This window comes from Trachinotus anak, unplaced genomic scaffold (genome assembly GCF_046630095.1).
Source record: "Trachinotus anak isolate AG129_WGS33_773 ecotype Australia unplaced genomic scaffold, CSIRO_AGI_Tana_v1 ptg000028l, whole genome shotgun sequence".
NCBI classification, from domain to species: domain Eukaryota; kingdom Metazoa; phylum Chordata; class Actinopteri; order Carangiformes; family Carangidae; genus Trachinotus; species Trachinotus anak.
The window spans coordinates 17,068,910-17,081,014 of record NW_027273879.1 but is presented as its reverse complement, the minus strand read 5'-3'; positions in this window follow the sequence as shown (position 1 = coordinate 17,081,014).

Genomic DNA, 12,105 nt, shown 5'->3' with positions numbered 1-12,105 from the left:
TCCTCCTGTTTTCTGCCGGAGTGGCTCATTCATGTTTCAGCCACGCAGCTGATTGGTCGACCAAATCTGGCAACTCTTCCCAACTCACATAACCAACATGTTATGTGAGCCAGCAGCGTTATGTGAGCTGGAGATTTGTGAGCAGGCACAAGTAGCTGATGACTGCTGAAAATGTCACTGGATTTGTTGCTTGGCTCTCGTGTGATATTCAGTCACTAAAAGGAGTCTGAAAAGTTGCAAGATCTGGTGAAAAAGTAGTTGGCATCAGTGGTGCTTGGTGAGCAGTAAGTTGATTTAGGAAATGTGAGCAAAGATGGGTAGATACAGTTTTATGTTTACGGGCCTTTAAGATACTCCTGCTTACATGTAACTATACTGCCAGGCCCAGTAGAGTGTAAGACTGTGTGTACTGTAGTATTACTGTTGAGACTATAGTGTTATTGTTGAGATGGAACATGTGCTGTACACCAGTTAAATCAGGTACTTTGATAGAAATCACCTTGTCAAATTACAAAGAGTTCCTCTTTTTCTTCCGTAAATCAAATCTCCACAAACGTCTATCTACACCACCCTGTGCTGTTACAAGTTCTCTGCAAATGCATTTTTGAAATTTCACATCCATTTCATTGCCATAATATACATGCTCATCTCATCCATGCAGTGGTGGAGGAAGTACGCCGATCGCCTTCGGTTAAGTAAAAGTATCAATACCACACTGTAAAAATACTTAAAGTAAAAGTCCTGAATGCAAAATTCTACTGAAGTAAAAGCACAGAAGTATTATCAGGTGGCACTGCAAACAGCTCATAGACATCTGAAACAAACCAGTCCTCCAACCTGAACAACCACACAGGTTGTTTTTTTCAACCCTCTGATACGACCCATAAGAGTGTCTCCTGAAATTGTGCCCCTATTTGACCAACCATGCTAGACCCTTGTTGTCAGGGTTACAATAATAAACACACATACTCTACTGTACCAAGAGGGGCATGTCTGCCTCTGTCACCATGGTTACTATAGTCATGGCTTGGTTAGGTTTAGGAAGAGATTGTGGTTACAATAATAAAGTTGTTAACTTTGTTGAATGGTCATGGATAATAGAACCAACATAAACTGCTACTTTCACATGGGAATCGAACACCTCTCTCCTGTGTCACATTCCTGTGTCCCATCCACCCACCCCAACCTCCTGCTGATGTGGACTTTGTCACGCTACATTTTACATCACCGCACTTTTTCCTTTGTTCCTGTCATAATAACTACGACCGCTAGATGATGCCGAAACAGAAACAACCTATGGGCTTGTTTTTTTTTTTTTTTGTTTTGTTTTTTACATGAGGACAGTCTTGAAACATAACAAGGGGTAACAACCAGGTGCTGCTTTTTGAAAGGGGTCATAAGTCAAAAAGGTTGGGAGTCACCGCATAATCGTTACCAGTACGAGCTTCTTGTAGCTGTCAGATACATGTAGTTGAGTAAAAAGTGCACAATTGTACTTATGTACCACACTTGAATAAATCCACCACTGTATCCACTCCAACTATGTCTCCTGAAAAAATAAATTATATATATAATATATATTATATATATAATATATTCATTAATATGTTTCATTAGCTGAATATATTTTAGAGGTAATACTGCCTGAAGCACATTTTTGATCAATGCACTAACTAAACATTCATGTGATTATGTTTAGGGAACCTAAAACCTGTTTGAGTTTAGGAAAAGACTGTAAACATGGTTAAATACAGACAGAGTTGAGAGAAAATAAGAAAAACTTCTATATTAACCTGAAGGAATACAATGGTTTCATCAGGGTACTGGTCACCCTGTGCAGCCATGTGGCTCTTTTATATATATAGACAATAATAGAGTTGTATAACACTGAATCACGAGCTGTATTAGGCTGTGGGTTCATGGTCAGTTTATTTGGTCTCTTCAGAGGATTTGTCTAAGCTAATAATAAAGGGTCCTTTTGTTGTTTGCCACCGGTCCTGAAATTGCTCAAATTTATTTTGAAACACACAATGGTCAACAGACATTTTTCTTTTGTACCTTTGATTGACCGAATACCTTTTTTTCACATTACACAACAAAAAGAAGTCTGGCTTTCTTAAGGAAACGCCATCAGTCCACCTTTACGTATTTAATTATTTGGCTGGTTTTATGTAATTTTCTGTTATCCGTCTACCACATTGTTGTGGAAGTTACTGTTAAACAAGAGGGATTTTTAGGCTGGTCTTGCACTGTACTGAGTTCTTTCTTGTTTGCTTCTTTTATGCCGGTAGCTCATCATTAAAATGATTTTTTTCAGTTGCTAAAAGGCACCTGTGTTTGTGTTTATCACAGTAAACAGAGTGCAGGACTTGACAAACTACAGTACCTACTTCAGACTGCATCAAATAGAATAGAAAAGTAAGGATTCCTAATTGCCGTCTTTAGAAGAGCGAAAAAATATTTTTGTTTTCTTACTTTTTTCTTTCCTACCTCGGGTTATGCATTTTAACATGACTGAGTATTTCTTACATTTCTGGAAACACGTTTACATAAACATGTAATCTGTGAACGTCCACACCTTGTTTATTTGTCCTTTGTTTGCATCATTATTTCCCATTAATCTATGCATCAAAATGAAATGAGCATGCCCTCTGATAGGCACAGGCTAAAAAACAGCTCTCCTATTCTCCTGCATTGTAGCTGTCAGGCACTGTGTTGTGTGAGGCGATGCTGTAAAATTGTTTTTCTAAGAACTATGCGATCGAATTTAGAAACATTTATGTAATCGTGGTCTCATTTGCATATGACCATGTGTAGTCTGCGAGGGTGGGAGTGAAATCACTCCACGAGATGATTGTGTGCCTCCCTCGGGGGAATTCAGAGCTCGACTCAGACCCCGCCTCAGCCTTTCAACGGTGGAAATAGATTGATGTCTTTGAAATGCCCTCCAGAGTCCCGTTCCTCACCCCTGACAGATATGATGAGGGTGTCGTGACTTGAGATGCAGGCTTTTACCGATACTCCCAACACCTGTTTTGACATCAAACCATTCATTTTGGTTAAAATGCTCAAGGTATTTCAATATTTTCTGCACAGCTCGGTCTGGTGAGAGATGCAGCGTATCATCAGTCCAGGAGTGAACGGACACATTTCCGCTAATGACAGTGAAAGCAAAGCACCAGGCTTATCTCGCTGTCACCCACTTCAGGATCTGCTGACTCGGCTTTTTGCTTTTTGTTTTTTTCCCAGGTAGAGAGGAGCTGTGGGGACCTTTCTCATTCTGAACCGAACAATGAGCTCAGACAAACGTGTGATTGTTAAACTCGTATTGTCAGCACATACAGTGCACATAGTGGCTTTAAGAGGTGAGACCTTTGTTATGACACCTGTACATGTAATTTATTACCAGTAATTTCACAGCTGTCATCAGAGTGCTTGTAAAATTAACTGTCACATTTAAAGGCTTTAAATACCTCAGATCTCCAGCAGATGAAATGAGCATTTTTCTTCATACACCTTTACAGAGAAAGTTGTGAGCATTGGCAACATTTCAGAAGCTTTGCATCATTAAGGCAGGCTCCGAGACAGTTTCAGCAATTAGTGTCATTTTCAAAGAGAACACACCTTCTGCATAGGGATATGAGATGTTGTGTTTTAATGTTTTATATGTGTAAGACGCCATGTGAATTATATCAAAGAAATGTGGCCACTTCATTTACCATTCTAGAGTCGCTTTAGTTTATTTTTTTATATAGTTTTTTCCCAGTATTACTGGCTTCTTTTGCAACATACAGGACATGCTGCAGCAGGTATATGTTCTACAGTTAGCTTGTAACATTGTACAAGAACATTTCATTTCTAATATAAGTCTTTTTTGTTTTAGTCTTGTCAGAGTCGTAATCTTGACTTTAGTAAATATTTTACCATTTAGGTAAATTTACACATAAAATGCCTCAGTTTATAAAACATGAAACAGTAGTTTACCAGATCAAACTAACTAACTAACAACAACAACACATTAAGAAGACAGTATGAAGAATATTGAATGGGTTCTGTTCCTGGACTGGGGTTAGGATCAGGTTCAGGGTTACTCACAGACCCGTCTCAGACTCAAATTAAAAGCTGTAGACTACAGCCCTGCACACAGTGTAATTTGGTGTCTCCTCTCTCTAATAATTCCTCTGTCCTCTCAGTAATACAGCGCTCACTACATGCCTGTCATGACGGTTCTCCCAAGAATAACAGAAGTAAAATGCGGCCATAGTTATTGTGACTCTTGACTGCTGAGAGAAAAGAAGGAAGTCGGGTGATTTTAATATACAGTGACAAAATGTTGGATCTCAGAATGGGAGACTGCTGTTTGTTTCCTGTTTCCTGCTGACAGTCAACATTCGTTTCTTTCAATCATCACCACAGTCAGTCCCTAACCTTAACCATGTGACTGTGACGACGACGGTGCCCCAGGTTTTTTTATGCTTCTTTTTTTCCTATGAGCTTCATGGAGCACAGGGAGCTCAATATGGGCTCAGGAAAAGGAGAATTAAAACAATTACTGTTGTTAGGCAAAAAGAGATGAAAGATACATGTTGTTGTTAGGTAACTTATCAGTATGTTACAGCTGCCTGTGGTGCACATCAGTCCAAGAGGACAATGTCAGAGCAGTCAACAGCGGCATCAGAATTCTTTGTACGATGGAGGGCTTGAAAACACAGCTGCAATTTTGGAAATGCATTTTTTTTTCTAGCCTGAAAAGAGTTTGAATGATTCAGAACAGTTCCTGGAGTTGTGACACCTCATAGACATGTCAAAAGAGTGTGAAATCAGGGCATCTTTGGATACTCTCTGATACTTTATGGTGGATTAAAATGTGTGCTGTGAGTATGGATTTGTTTAGTCTCTTTCACAGGCCTGACGTGTACACAGAGGTGGAGCATGAAGTATGGCCGATATTCTCAGTGCAGAGTTGAAACTGAAATATTCTTCATTCTTCAGGGTCAAGCCATTTGTTAGTCCTATGGAGCTTGAAAGAGGGATAAACATTTCAGAAAGTTATGTGCAGGATTAACAGACTGTTGACATCTCGGGGGACAAGTAAAGTATACAGAAAAAACACTGAGTTAATTCCTCTGTGAAAACACCATTAAAGAGGAGACTGGGTCGTGCCATTAACCAAGAAAATTAAATGTTTGTAAAAAAAAAAAAAAGGTGAAGATACAAAAATCCACAGTCATATCTATGAACTACTGCTAATCCACTCAACTAAAGGTGAACAGGTCGAGTTGAACTGAGAGCAGTGCTTCTGTCGCTGACGTCAGTTTTCATGCAGTGGTTTCAATCTAATCATTAAAATGTGTCAGTAAAAGAAACAAAAAGCAGATCAACATTTTTTCTTTCTTTCTTTCAGACGCGGTGCCGAGAGTTGAACAAACCACACGGCAGCTCTGCCTCCACAGCTATTTTTAAATGTCATTGCTTTCACAAACACAACATGACAGGTATTTCTAATCCACAACAATGACCCTTGATTAACACCTATTAGCCGCCCACTCTTTTGGCAGTGAACATGTAACAAAGAGGACAATTTAACTGTGGTTTCATTTACCACACAGCCAAGCCAAACGTTTCTTTTTTCTTTTTTCTTTTTCACATCTCAGTATCAAAAAAAAAAAAAAAAAAAAAAAAAAATTAGTATTCATGAACTGAATTTAAGCACAATCTGCTGATTTTAGATAACAAGAGCTGCATGAGCTGACTGGCACCAGAGAAATGACATGTTAACAGGTTATTCCACAGATGCAGCTAAAGGTGACTGGGAAGCCTTGAAGTGTAACAGGCAAACATGTTCATACATTCAGTTGAAATTATCCACTCTGAGGGTTTTGTGTGCCTGTTTTGTGAGTATGAGCTGCCCTTGAAAGCACAGGTTAAAGATTATCTACTTTAAATTATATGGCATCTGTCAATACTATTTCATGTGATATTTCATGAAGAGGAATAGAAGGAATGTAACCTTGTCATCGCTCTCCTCTCATTTGCTGTAGTTTTTCTGTCGCTGTCGCTACCAACTAAAGTGAAAAGGCACTATTTCAACAACGGAAAGATGCTTTTAATTATATCGCTGTGTGGAGTGTGCAGAGATATGAACACAGCACCACAAACCTGCAGCCAGAAGCAGATGGTTTGGGATTTTTGTGCTGCCAATTAGCACACTGACGATGGAAATGCATTTAAAAAGTTTGTTTGGTGAAGCCGTTCAGGCCTGCATCAATCTGACGCTCCCTCAGTCATAATTCTGCTGCATCTCACCACCAAGATGAAATGGTCACATAATTTTGTCAGTGATGTGACACAGCGGCAGTGAAATTCAAGAAAGAAAATATTAAACACAACTTTTGCTAAATAAAGAAAGAAGACAAAGTAGGATGGGGGCACAGGATGGATGAGCACGAGGCAGTGCACCCAGTTACAGTATGACTGACCAGTCTGATGTGTGTGTGGTTATTCTGCAGCAGCCTGGTGTCATTCACATGTCATTTAATCAAATGAAAACATGGTAGAAAGCTGTGCACGATGGCACTCCTGATACTATAGGTTTGTTAACATTACATGTCTTACCGTCCTCCGATGCCTGCCAGGATATGATGAGCTTAATGAGAAGCTTTTCATACGGTGGTCACCAAATACCGTAACATATCTTAATTGGTTGATAAATATAGACTGCTTTACTGAGGCTCGATGCATCCACTGGGTGAGTGTTTAATTATAATTACTTATTTACACTTGAAACATTGTGCAATTATTGCTGCTCAGTTGCTCAGCGAGGATGTGCCAGAAACAGATGTAGTTCTAAAGAGGTCCAAGATCCAATTTGAATCAACATAGCAACATTTAATTTTGCACTGCCTCATGTGAATGAACCTGTACGTACTGTACCTTCCACCTGTTTGTGTCTCTCCTCCCACATATGGAGAGATTAAATTAAATGTCATTGCATAAGCAGTAGTAGCAGCAATACAGTAATTAACCACATTATGAAGTGTAATTAAAAGCCTTGGTGTTTCCTCACACTTGTTAATGTGACGGACCTGCCAAAGAAACCTTTCAGAGGGCAGAAAATAACCACTCTGTGCAGGACACCAGTTCATGGCAGGGCTCTATTCATTATGTACGTAAATGCTCTGAGGTGTTTCATAAAGGCAACGGTCAATGAGCCACTCTGCAGTGGTTTGTCGATGCCTTTGAACTCCTCTAAAATCAAAGGATTTCCTTAATCTAACCTGGCAGGTGATTCTACCCAATTACCATTTTTTAATGCATATCATCCAAACAAAAACAAAGTGTTTTAAAGAGGAATCATACACTTGTCTTTCAACCTATTCCCAACTTCTTGCACACATCTCAAAATCAAGACAAGTGGGGAAGTGTCAGCTTGCGTGTCAGGGGATGTGGCTTTGTGACAGGAAAGCTCAGAAGCAACCCATTTGGCTTTATAACACCATGAAGAGTGGCGTGGAAAGCCAAACCCAGTTGGGGGTGTTAAACTGTTTTGCCCCTTGATGTCACTCTTCTTTTAACTCCCAGAGACTCCTGTAGGAAGTATCTGGCTTTTCAGCTGCTGAATGTCTGTTTGGTTCTGGGCTGGTGATGTTTGTTTTTTTGTTTTTTGTTTTTTTCAAAGCAAAAGTGAACCAAAAAAAAAAATTCTCTGTAGGTTCATCAGTATGAGGGACGCCTTGCACATTACACATAGTCGTTAGATCTATTGTTAGTATAACAGTTTTGTTTAATTACTGAACTATATTGGTCATTTCAGAATCAGTTCACAAACGTCCAAACTGGCATTGCAAAAGAAGAAAAGTAGCAGTGGCTATGATTTAAAAGGCTGAACTGATGGAGGTGATCATAAAGTACTTTGTCACATTATTTATTGTAAGATGAGCTTCCAAGTTTCTATGAGATGTTGATGCAGACTGAGTCAATTAAGAGATAAAATTATGCTGCAGTTTACATTCATGCTAACACTGACTGATTCATTATGACATGAGTCACAGAGTTAGCAGATTACAAAACAAAAAAGAGAGATCCAAACATGAAATGCTTCCTGTGGCGTCGCTTAGCTTGAAATACATCACTATTTTGGCAGGAGGTAGCCACCCTCGGCCAAGAAATTTGCTGTGTTAAGCTGTGCCCACTCCCCCCCTTGCAGGATTCCTGCAAGCTCAGAAGCTCCTGCCTTTGCTTTGTTTTTTTTTTTTTTTTTTTATAAAAAGCTGGTGGCACCCTCTGAAGTACAGGTTAGCAAGCCTAATGTTTATACAGTACTTACATCCAAAACAACAAAGGACTCCTGGGGGCTTCTGCCTGCTTTCTGGCCAAGCTGAGGTGACAGCCTGTAGCCAGTTCATAATGCACATTATTGCCCAGAAAAGTAAGCATTATTTTTATGCTGGGAGAATTATGCTTTTTATTATAGGTGTGCAGGTTTGTGTGTGTGTGTGTGTGTGTGTGTGTGTATGTGTGTGTAAATGCTGATTGGCTATAACTGACTGAAAACAGCGTTTATGACTTTAGGCATTTATGAAAGAGATGAGATAAAGAATTTAATTTTAGGACCAGTACACTTTTGTTGGTTTTGACATTGTACATTTTCTGTGTTAACAAAAACTACCCAGAAGGTCACTGCGTGTTGCCTGCAAACCTTGAGGTGCCAGTGACTAACAGGAAAAAACTGGAAAAAGAGAACATGTCAAAGGTAAGACCTTGCAAATGACAAAAAGAGGAAGGATGAGAGAAAGACAGAAATATTAATGTATCAAATATACAGCACTTTCAGCAGTAAAATACTGCTTTTTATATCAGATGGAGAAAAACTGACACGAAGTCTGTGCAAGATAGCAAGTATATGCAGCAAGTTTGTTGCTGCAATACTGATGATGATATTGTAAAAAGATAATTATTATGTATTATTGATAGCTGTGTGTTATGAAATCCTTAAAAACAAGAACACAAATAGTAAAAGTAAATACAATTGTATTATTTTGATTGAAATATGTAGAGTTCCTTACCTTCATTTGTCCTCGATTAAAGTGTTTTTCGTGTACACACAAACACAGAAAAACAGTTTTTTTCAAGAGCTTTTTAAACCCCCCACCCAAAAAAAAACCACATTGCCACCCCTAATTAGAGACATCAATCTCGTGGGATGTACGTCAGGCAGAGTATTTCAGTTCGTGCTCAAGTTGCACCTTGTGCATTGAATTACTGAATTCTAAGGACCCATCCACCGCTTAGGAAATCACAATCAAGATTGAGCAGCATTTTAATGAAGAGGCAGTCACAGGGTGAGAGTGTTTTGTTGTCAAGGTTTTTCTCCATAGTATTGACTGAAATGTACAAGTAACTCAACTTGGAACTACACAATAACTTACTGTAATTTCTTATTCACTACTTGATTATGGTAATGACTTTGATTTGAAAGGCAGCGAGGGTGTCCCTGGGAACTGGAGAGAAAGAGGTGAATAAACGAAAGTTATATGTCAGGGAATTAGATGCATACATAGAAGAAAAGTAGTATGCTCAGAGTTGTATATTCTGTCAACATGTGAATGTTGTCACTGATGCTACTTGAGAGAAACAAACAAGGGACCAGATTTATTCCAAATGAATGATTAAGAACATCGATTTACCAGAGGCACAGCATGACAATGCACTCAGGCTTCATTACTTTTTGAGCAGCTGTGAGATCCTGCTCTCATTCAGGGCTAAAGTGCGGTAGACACAATAACTTCTTCACTGAAGTTCTGTTTTGAGTTGAGGCGTTCTTTAAAAAAAGATCAGTTTGTGAGTTCAATCAGTACATTCCTTTTCAGTTTGTTTGAGGTACCATGTTCCACAAGTTGCTTTTTTAAGTGGCACTAAACGACATTGTTTTGCCTAAAGTGCAGACAATCTTAAAGTTCAACAACTGACTCCAGAGAGTAAAGTTAAAAAAGGCAGCAACAGGACGGGGCTCACGGTGCCCTGGCGGTGCCCTGTCAGACCAGTAAGTGGCACAGTGAAAGTCATTCATGCGGCCTTGCAAAAGAGGTGACTACTTGGGTCTTGGGTTTTACAACACGGCTACTTCACTCTGGAAACCTGTCAAAATACTGTGTACAGATACATTTGTATGCAGAACTTTAGAGCAAATTGAACACTAGTCCCAAGGTTGTACACATGTCAAAGTGTCCTTGGGCAAGACACCCAAACCCCAAAACATCAACCAGCAGCTCCTCAGTCAAGTAAGATTAGCAAAACACTAAAAGTAATGTTAGCATATACTGCTGCACAAGTAAAGAGCACAGAATGCCCTTATTCTGGATATTATATTAATAATATAAGCACGTATTCAATTCCTCCCTTTTTACTCAAATTAAACCAGGCACACTACAAGCTGGACACATAGATTAGTATTATTTTTTTGCAAACACATTAACAGCTAATTGCTAAAAAAAAATAAAAAAATCAAAAAAATCAAAAAAATCAAAGTTACAGGTGCTAGATTCTCTATTTTTTCGTACCAACTTTGCATTAGGCAGGGAGTGTAGAGTGGGTATTTTCACAGCTTGTTTTCTGAAAATTACCTGCTGCTGTAAAAAAGGTTTCATAAGAGCAATGAGACTGCACCATAAAGTAAATATCTTGTAAAAACCAAAGCAATTAGCTAAAAGAGGCTTGTGAGCTCCATAGATGTGTAGAATTGAGTGATAATTTTTTAGTGCTACAAATCATTTTTAACACAGCGTGACATAACTCTGTCTTACCACACAAAATATTAATTCATGCAAGCACCTTTCAGGTAGTAACTGCATTTACTGTTTACTGTGATTAGTGCATCTTCACTTTTTCACAAGGTCAAGTTTACCCTGTCCACTCCTCATAGAGATGTTCAGCCCCATTAGCATTTTGCTAATGACACTTTAGACATCCTGCTTTGACATAATTTGCATGTTCCAAGCAAAATCCAATTTCTAGCCATACTATGCCCTAGATTAGATGGTAACCATAACAACTGCCAAAAGCTTCAGCAACTAGACAGTGCTATATCCAGCATCAAATGGAAGAGCGATGCTCATCCACATGTCTCCCTGTGCCTGTGTTTTCCTGCCTTGACAGCATCTAACACTGAGATGTGAGATTAGAGCTGTTTTCTCATATACTCAGCCATCCTTGGAAACATGCACTGTTTATGTTACCATCCTTTCATCCCCTACTTCTACCCTGCACTGGGAATTTTCCAAAGCGTCTTGTGAGAGCTACATTTGAAGTCACATCATCCTCCAACCCTCCCAGGACTCTATTCAACATTAAATGGTATTAAATATTTCATCATCTCTTGCACTGTCATTGACACTGAGTTGTGGCTTTGTCTTGACAAGAACTTTATACAGCGCTTCATGCATGACTGCCTGTTCAATATTCCCCACATTCACTCAGTGTTCTCAGAACTGTTAGTGTGTTTCTGTGTATGAAGTATAATGGGTTCCTGTGTGGGGTGAATCCACTGTAAAGGTACAGCAAAACACAAATTAATTAGTTATTCTTTCTAAACTGTATTTCTATGTCCATGTTAAGTTCATGCTTGGATTGTTAAAATATCTACAGCATATTTCATGTGCTGGTGGACAGGAGGGGAAAAAAGCTGCCTTAGATCAAAGCGAACGTACTTCACAACCAGCTCACAGAGCACCACTCAAAAGCTTTTTTACTCCAACAAGCAAGGATGGTACTTTGAGGTTTTATTCAGCTTTGTAAATGTCTTAACAGTTTGTGTCCTGTAGAACAACAGTCCAAACAACCAGGCAAACAATCAGAAGGACAGCTAAGAGTCAACAGTCAGTCAGCTTTGGGTCATCTCTCACCCGACCGAGCAGGGATTAACTTTCCACTGGACAGCTTAATGTCTCCACTTGTCTCACCCAGACAAGTAAAATAAATGGGTTTGAATACGTCAATTTATTTAGAGAGGAGAAAGGCCTCAGCAGCACATGCCAGGCAGCTGTTTCTGCACTGCAGTGTTTGTCACATCAGAACAAGTAATAAATACCGTCTTCATCCAGGAGTCTT